The sequence below is a fragment of the Hevea brasiliensis genome, chromosome 8 (assembly GCF_030052815.1).
Source record: "Hevea brasiliensis isolate MT/VB/25A 57/8 chromosome 8, ASM3005281v1, whole genome shotgun sequence".
In the NCBI taxonomy this organism is placed as follows: Eukaryota; Viridiplantae; Streptophyta; class Magnoliopsida; order Malpighiales; family Euphorbiaceae; genus Hevea; species Hevea brasiliensis.
In genome coordinates this window covers 20,474,244-20,483,189 of record NC_079500.1, presented here as the reverse complement: position 1 = coordinate 20,483,189, position 8,946 = coordinate 20,474,244, and the positions used below count along the sequence as shown (strand labels likewise).

The 8,946-nt window shown below is 35.3% G+C and overlaps 1 protein-coding gene across 1 annotated transcript in view; it reads left to right on the top strand.

Moving 5' to 3' along the window:
• LOC110653661 (uncharacterized) overlaps positions 1 to 4,332 on the top strand; it is a 9,721-nt gene extending 5,389 nt beyond the window's left edge. The window contains exons 6-10 of the mRNA XM_058150733.1: positions 2,123 to 2,203; positions 3,170 to 3,262; positions 3,580 to 3,655; positions 3,760 to 3,859; positions 3,943 to 4,332. The gene's annotated coding sequence lies outside the window, so the exon portion shown is untranslated. The remainder of the gene's footprint in view (positions 1 to 2,122; positions 2,204 to 3,169; positions 3,263 to 3,579; positions 3,656 to 3,759; positions 3,860 to 3,942) is intronic.
• Positions 4,333 to 8,946: the final 4,614 nt, after the last annotated feature.

The following is an 8,946-nucleotide window of genomic DNA, read 5'->3' as shown; positions in this document are numbered from 1 at the left end:
CCTGAAAAGAATTGACATTATGGATTGGCTGTCAAACATGGAATTATTAACTTCAAATTTTGTGAGAACAGATCTAAGCATGATTGCTGAAATGAAACGGAATTCACAATAGGGACTTTGTTTTTCCATTTGCAGCCTCTTCTGGCGGGAAGAGTCAGTCTTTTTAATATCCTTGTTTATTGATCATCCTATATCCTTTTTTATTGATTATTATTTTTTTTTATTTATTAGGTTTGCGATCCCAAGTTTAGAAAGAATTGAGAGTGGAATATAACACCATGAAGGATATGTGGTCTCAAGCTTCAGTTTCTTGTCTGGACTGAAAGGCATTGAGCTTCAACCTGTTTTTCCAATGACTCTACACTTTTTGCCATCTTATTTCTTTCAAGTTTACCCGATCTGGAGAAGCTTGTTCTGGTGATGCTTCTTTCAGAAGAAATCATTTTCATGAAGAGATTATTAGCAAGGAAACACGTGCTGGACATAAAATTGAAAGAACTAAAAGGCTGTCGAAGCTGCCAAGGCTCAAGCATCTGATGGACGCTCAAACTACTCACAGTTTTTCAATATCTGGAGACTTTAGAAGTACTGGAATGTGGCAGACTGGAAATTTTAGTGCCATCCTCCGTTTCTTTCCAAAATCTCAAAACACTGGAGGTATCAAATTGCCAACGTCTAGTAAACCTAATATCTTCCTCAACAGCGAGAAGTCTTGAACGACTTAGAAAAATGAAGATAGAGAAATGTGAACTGATCCAACAAATTATAGTGACTGAAGAAGATAAAGATGAAGAAGAGGAGATTTTAGCTGGTCAACTAAAATGTTTGGAACTTCAAAATCTACCAAGCCTCTCTAGCTTCTGCTCTGGTAATTCTACCTTCAGTTTCCCATCTTTGGAAGAAGTGATCATTATAGAATGCCCCAATATGAAGATCTTTGCGCAAGAAGTCTTGAGCACATAAAGCTATGGAGAGTTCAAACCGGAGAAACTAAATATACAATTGAATGGTAATGGGATTGGTATCGGGAACGGAAGAAAAAATATATATGTGAATGGGAATGGGAAGGCAGCCTTAATAAGACCATTCAATCATTATTTAAGGAAATGGTAAGCATTAATTTAAAAAATATAATCATCTCACTTTTGTATAGTGTTCAAATCATTCAACAATTTTATGCATATTTAACACACTTTTTTTTTTGTACCTAATGATTATCATATTTGCTCATTCTTTCATTGTCCAATTTCTTTCCCAGAAAGCTGAAGAGACAGGGATATGCCAGTGTTCATATGCAAAAGCTTGAATAAGGCTGATGTTCCATGTCATTTGTGACACTGATTAACTCATATTTTTCTAGTTTTGAAGATAGATGGTGAGAGGGCCATTTGCTCCCATTTGATTCTCTTTTGGCTGAACTTGTCTTTCGTTCATGTATAATAATTAATAAAATGTATACGTTTTTTTTTCCTCTTCAACGATGCCATTCTTCCTTTCTCCGTTTTAACATGCACAACACGTTAAACGGCGTACGGCGTCGTTTTTGTACGTCTCTGTCATTTTTCATGTTCACAGAGATATCCTTTTGTTTGTTGTTTGGAGAGACAACAGGTCTTGCCTTTGGTGCGCAGCCGTATGGTTCCCCTGTAGTTCCTTTCTCAAAATCCTTTTTTTTTGTTGCTTTTTTTTCCCTCTTATTTATTGAAAACTTTGGTAGGGATTACTTTGCATGCCTTTGATAATTTTCGGTTTGTTCCTTTTCAATCAAGGATCGAATTTCAGCTTACTCTATATATTTTCTTCTTCAAATCAGTTTTGTTCTATTTGATTTGACAACGAATAATGCTTGAGGATGGTGGTGGTTGGATTGTGCTGTTTTTAGTACAGCTCTATGGTGATTTCTCTGTCATTTTCTTATAGCTTCGAGACACAGTGCTTCCTTTTTGGAAAATGAATGTAGGAATATTAAAAAATAAAAAAAAAAAAAAAAAAGCTTAAGTTTTGATTGCGTTCTCTTGATGCTTTCATTTTCCTTTATTATTATTTTCCTTTCCTCTTGGCTAATTATTTGATGATGTATTGTATTTTTCGCTATTTCTTTCTTTCTCTGTTTGGAGATTAGATTATGCTCTCAATCTACATGGATGGTTGCCCCAGTGAGTGAAATATCTTTCGAAAAGGCTTGCTTGGATGGCTTTCACAGGTGAACTTTTACATCTTTTGGGTTAATTTTGTTGTTTGATTGCTTTGGGCAGAGGCAGATAATTTGAGTTTCTTAGATTTTTTTTTTTTCTGTTTCTTGACCATCGAAAATTAACCCATATTTGGTTGATGAGGAACTTCCAAAAAAAAATGATTTCACGATTTTTAGTCATGTTTATTAGGAATTCATTTTGATGGGTATTTGTTTGGATAAGTTGCTCTGAACTATTGTTTCCAAGAATTTGGAAGTCTGCATTATCCAAGGAGAAAAGGGCAAAAAATAGTGATTAAGTTGAGGCATTCATAATGTAATATTTATTTGTTGTATTTTGTCTTTACCAGAGTTCTGTCAGCATCAAAACATTTTATGTAGTTAAATATTTATAGATAGAGTTTTTATACAGTGGCTGGCGCCCTACAAGAACTTAAGTTTCAGTTTTTATAGGTGGAGTTTGAATGTGAAAGCCATTCATGGAATAATTGCTATGTATCAGTTGTATTGCTACTGCTTTAAACACACACACTAACAAATGTTTTATACCAGATTTAATACCACAATTGAGATATATATGAGGAATTTTTCTTTGTTCTTTTTTGTTTGTATAAGCCTGGAACATGACCTATGTTCTCAATTAGCTCAGGTAGAGGGAGAAATAACCTATGCTAAGTGGCAAAATTAATTCAAGTTAGGAGGAAGGGGGAAAAGTGAACTAATCCTAAATCCTTTTCCTTTTTTATCCATGACTATTTTGGGAAATTTCATAGTTTCCTGGAGCTTCTTATGAATCCTTTTCTTTGAGAATGACACACTTTCAAATAGTAATTTGTTGACATTGCAAGAAATTTGAGAACTTCTTATAATGTTACTCAATAAGTAGATAACAAGGGCATGCAAAATTAGATTCTCAAAATTTTATTGTCTCTAATGAATTATGTGATTATAGCATGTATAATGATTGTTGTGCAGGAAGTACAATCAGAAAGTCAAATGGCTGAGAGAACTACTACGCAGGAATATTATGTAGAGGATACCCATACAAGTCAAACTCATTTTCAGCTGGTACTACGCCTCCCTGCTGCTGCAAAATTGTAGAAATTTTGACAAAAAATGATTTAAAACTTTGGCTAACCAAAAGTTTGAAAGCAAATAGAAAATGTTTTAGCACTAGAGTTCAAGGTAATGCAAAATTTCATTTCAGATTATGGGTCTTTAAATTTTGTTAGATGGGTTTGTTTTTGCTTTTATTGGTCATTGGAATAGCCAAGGAAAAGGGAATTCTGAGATTCAATTCCGTGCCAATCTGAATCTTGATTTGGATCTTTGCCATATTAACTTTGGATATTCATGTGTGTTTCTCTGATTGGATTTTCACCTAGGTCAAAATTGGAGGATGCTTATTTAGGACACGAGTGATGGATGCCAAGTACACCAAAAGTGAACAAGTTTATCCATGTATGATGCAACAACTTCAGCATATATTGGTGATAGATTACTGTTTGAATCAACCTCACCAGTCTCCATTATTAGACCTGAACTATTGCTATTGATTGTTCCAGATAAGAGAGTAGATTTAAAATGCTCGATCAATGCTTGGTCCATGAATATTCAATGTCCTTACATGGAATATTCAAGCAAATCTCCATTGATTTTTGCAAGGTATAAAACTTCTTAATTCATTAGTCAATAGAACAACTATCCTATGTCTTCATCGTAATATTTTGTTTTTGTAATTCCTCAAGGTGTTTGCTGTGGATCGAGATCAATCTATGGGCTAGCAGGAAATGGATGGCCTGAGTACAATGTGGGTTATACTATAAGAATTAGAAGAGCTGGAAGGATGAAAGAAGATTATAGGAAACATGATGGAAGGCTCTGAAGAAGGGACTCGTAGCAGCATAGTAAAATGGAGGAATATTAGGATGAAGATCACCTTCATAGTCATTGATCTCTTATTTTAGTTATTCTTTTTCACGTAGATAACACATATTTGTTTCCTTGTGTATCTTTATATTGTACTATCTTTATATTTTACAATCTGCTCATATACATGTTTTACCATCTCTTGTACAACAATACAAGCAATACAATATCACATATTTTACATGGAATTAGAGCCATCTTCAAAATCATGAGTTCATCTTCCAGTGCCTCTCTTCTTTCTTCTCCATTGTCGACCACTACTTCCACTCATCATACTTTCTCTATCAAACTGACAACAAAGAACTATCTGGCCTAGAAAACTCAGATTTTACCCCTTCTCAATTAACAAAATTGGAATGAATTTATTGATGGCTCTTCTCCTCCCCCATCTAAGACGATTGCAAATCCCTTTGCTACCACTAAACAAATTCCAAATCCTGCCTATGAAACTTGGTGCAAGAAGGATCAGATGATTCTCACTTGGCTTCTGTATTCCCTCTCTAAAGAAGTGTTTCTTTATATAATATGCCTGACCTCTTCTTATAATGTATGGCATGCTTCGGCTGATGCCTTTGACTCCATTTCTCAAAATTGATAATTCTAACGCCATATAGAACTTCAAGAGCTAAAGAAAAATGATATGTCAGTTTTGGATTACTTGCAACGTGCAAAAGCTTTGCTTGATGAATTGGGTGCCGCTGGACGTCCTCTTTCCCCAGCCGAGTTCAACGCCATAATCTATTTTAATATTGATAATGATTATCACTTTTAATCACTGCTCTTTTAATTTGCGCCCAGATTCTCTCTTTTCATGAATTACATAGACAACTTGTAGCACATGAAGTCCTTAAAAGCTCTTATGAGTTGCCTCTGGCTAACATGATTGTTAAGCCTTCATCTATTTGTCCCTGATTGCCCACGCCCACGAGACCTTCTGCTCCTCCTTGCCAGGTCTGTGGTTGGCGCAACTCATACTGCTGATCGCGGTAGAGGTCCCTATACAACACCCATTCCATCCTATGTGCAAGCTAAGTATCTTGCTTATGGCAATCATACTTTTGCACAACTTGCCACTTCCAATTTTATGCCTACTGCCAATTATTCATCGCATGAGTCTCCACATCCCTGGTACCCAGATACTGCAGCAAATTATCACATCACACCGGACTTATCCACTCTCAATATAGCTGATGAGTACAAGGTTCTAACCAGCTCCATGCTGGTAATAGACAAGGATTGCAAATTTCTCATATAGGTTAAGTATCTTTTCCTTCAAACGCTAGTTTCTTGCAATTAAATAATGTATCTTGTGTCCCTAACATAGTCAAGAACCTTCTTTTTGTCCAAAAATTTACTACTGACAGTTCTTCCTTCTTTGAATTTTGGCCAACCCATGTTGTTGTTAAGGATTAGGGTTTTTCTGCAATATCCAAGTGAAAATAGAATTTATTTGCTTCGTTCGTCATTCAAACAAACCTTAGTTGGAGAACGTCTATCAATGGACGAATGGCATGCTTGTCTTGGACATCTGCATTTTTGAATTGTTTCCAATATTGTCAAAAATTTTAATTGACCTTGTTCACCTCTTGTTTTATCGCCATGTTCATCTTGTTCCTTAGGAAAATTAAGTCGCATTTCTTTTGCCTCCATCGAACATAAAAGCAATGGTCCATTTGAAATTACACATTCCAATGTTTGGAACCAACTCCCGTGTTATCTGGCTTAGGCCGAAGTCGCATTTTAATTTCATTGATGATTATATGAGATTCACATAGGTTTATTTGCTTAAAAATAAGAGTGATGTTTACTGGTTGAACGTTAATTTAACACTAAAATTTAAAGCTTTTCATTTTCATTGGGGAGAAGAGTATCAAAAACTTCACAAATATTTTTTATCAGTTAGTATTGAGCATCATATAGCATGCCCATACACACGAGCAAAATGGCACTGCAGAATGAAAAATAACATCTTGTTGATATTGGATTAACTTTGCTTTACCCATGCCCAAGTTCCTCTTAAATATTGGAACTTTGCCTTTGAATTGAGTGGCATGTTGATTAATAATTTACCAAGTTCTATCCTTAAAAAATTATTCCCCATTTAAATTATTATTCAATAAAGACCCAAATTATCTTGAGTTAAGCCTTTCGGCTGTGCCATTTTTCTACTCCTTCAGCCATAAAACACTCATAAATTTAGTTTTCGAACCAACTATGTGTGTATTTGGGTCAGAGTCCTTTCCACAGGACGCATTTACCTAGCACATCATGCCCGTTTTCATCCAAAAAATTTTCCATTCAAAGATTTACATGTTCCTAACTCTGTTGTGCAGGTTCCTCAATTGCCATGGCTCACTTTGCATGAAGGACACCTTATTCACTTGGACTCTGTAGCTCCTTCAGGTAACTCCTATCTATTGAGGAAGCACCTTAAATTAAGTAACAGAAAAATAAATACTACGATAATAATAAATAAAATGGCACCCAAAAATAAATTTAACGTGGTTCACCTTTAATTTGGGTTACGTCCAATCTTCCATTATAAAATAGCATGTGCAAAGAAAGTATAAATGAGATCTACCAAAAATAGTGGCACTCGAAAAAGGTGTTTCCCAAAAAAATCACAAGAATTTCCTCACTATTTTTGTCACTCTCCCTTTAAAAAATAATTTATAAAATTAATAATACTCTCTCTCAATTTTTTCTCAAAGCTATAAATATTGGAACACCCTTTTTCAAAGCAAATTTGCTTTTGAATAACTCTAAACTCATACACATAAAATGAATGAAGAGCTGTCTATTTATAGGCAAAAACCAATTTACCTTTGCTTTAAGCATAGCCACTTAACAATTCTTATCCTTTAAAAATTGATTTGCTTTTTATATAGCTTAGTACAGCTACACACATCACCCATTTTTTTTAACTTTTTTTGAATTTCTTCATTTTTTTTAAATAAAAAACCATTGGCTCTTTAAAATGGTGACTCCATTTGGAGGACCCACAACAATTCTCTCCTTCTCAATTACGGAGGGCTCTACCATTCCTATTTGTTGATTGTGATTCAAATTTCTCCCTTGGTAAGGGTAAAATCTTTGTCAACATATCTAATCCATTTTCATCTATATGGATCTTCTTAAGCAATAACTGTTTCATCTCCAACACATCTCTAATCCAGTGATATTTCAAATCAATATGCTTCGATCTATAATGAAAGGAAGAATTTTTTTCAAGGTGAATAGCACTTTGACTAGCACAAAATAATTGATAACTTTTTTGTCAGAAACCAAGTTCATTCAAGAACTTTTTCATCCATAGCAACTCCTTACATACTTCTGTCGCTATAATAAAATCTGCCTTAGTAGTAGAAAGAGCAACACATTTTTGTAACTTTGATTGCCATGACACTACTCCCCCTGCAAATGAAATTAGATATCCTGATGTAGACTTTCTCGAGTCAACTTTACCAGCCATATCTGCATCCGTGTAACCAACTAACACAGGATTGGAATCTCCAAAACATAAATAAAATTTTGAAGTTCCACGAAGATATCTTAAAATCCATTTTACTATAATCCATGTTCCTTTCTGGATTTGAAAGGCGATTTCTACTCAAGCGAGTGAGCAATATTTGCGTGTACACACTATGGCATACATCAAACTTCTAACTCTTTGGCGTCACGGGACCTTGTCAATGTGAACACCTTCATCATGGTTTATTCTCAATGGGAGCATCATCGATTAGGCTAATTATCCTAGATGTAATCTCTAACTTGTCTCGACCCCCTTTGTTGGAGGAATTAACTCTACATGCAGCAGAGTCAGTTAAACTCTAAAATAGCCTTTTGAACCTTGTTAATATCCTTAATGAATTGATTTTCAACAAATATAGCATCACAACTCCTTACAAGCTTTTTTTGGATCGAATCATAAAATCTATTGCCAAATTGATCTTGACCATAGCCAATAAATGCACATTGTCGTGTTTTGACATCAAGTTTGGATCTCTCATCCTTAGGAACATGCACAAATGCCTTGAATCCAAATACCCATAAATGACCATAAGAAACATTCTTTCGACCATACCTTTTACGGAGCTTCATCTTTGTAGAGGAACACATGGTGACAAATTCAACACATGTATTGCTACTGAGTCAAAGCTTATCCCGAGAAATTCTTAGGCGACTTTGCATGTGAGAGTAAGCACCTCACTCTCTCCATCAAAGTCTGTTCATCCTCTAGCTAAGCCATTTCTTGTGGTGTCTTTGGAGGCATTGTATGATGTTGAATACCATCCTCTTTGTAATAGTCATCAAATAGTCCAATGTACTCTCCACCATTGTTTGTCCAAATGCACTTAAGCTTTTTCCTAGTCTGTCTTTTAACTGAGGCTAGAAATTGTTTGAAGATGTCTAGCACTTGATCTTTTGACTTCAGAGTGTAAGCCCATGTCTTTCTAGAATGGTAATAAAGGTCACAAAGTATTGAGCACCACTAAGTGACTTTGGCATTGGCCTACACAAGTCTGAATGTACCAGATCCAACACATTCTTCATTCTGGAAGGAGGGAACTCTTGAAGGTAACTCTATTCTGCTTTCTTTCTAGACAATCAGCATAATTCTTTAAATGCACATGGTTTATTTCGGATAACACATTCCGCTTCATTAACTCTGTCATCCCTTTCTCACTTGTATGCCCAAGTCGTCTGGGCCATAATTCAATTATGCTATCTTTCTCTACTGCACCCACAACATCACTGGAGAGCTTTGCTTGCATCATATAAAGCCTTGATTGCTTTATGCCTCTGGCCTCGACCAAGGAACC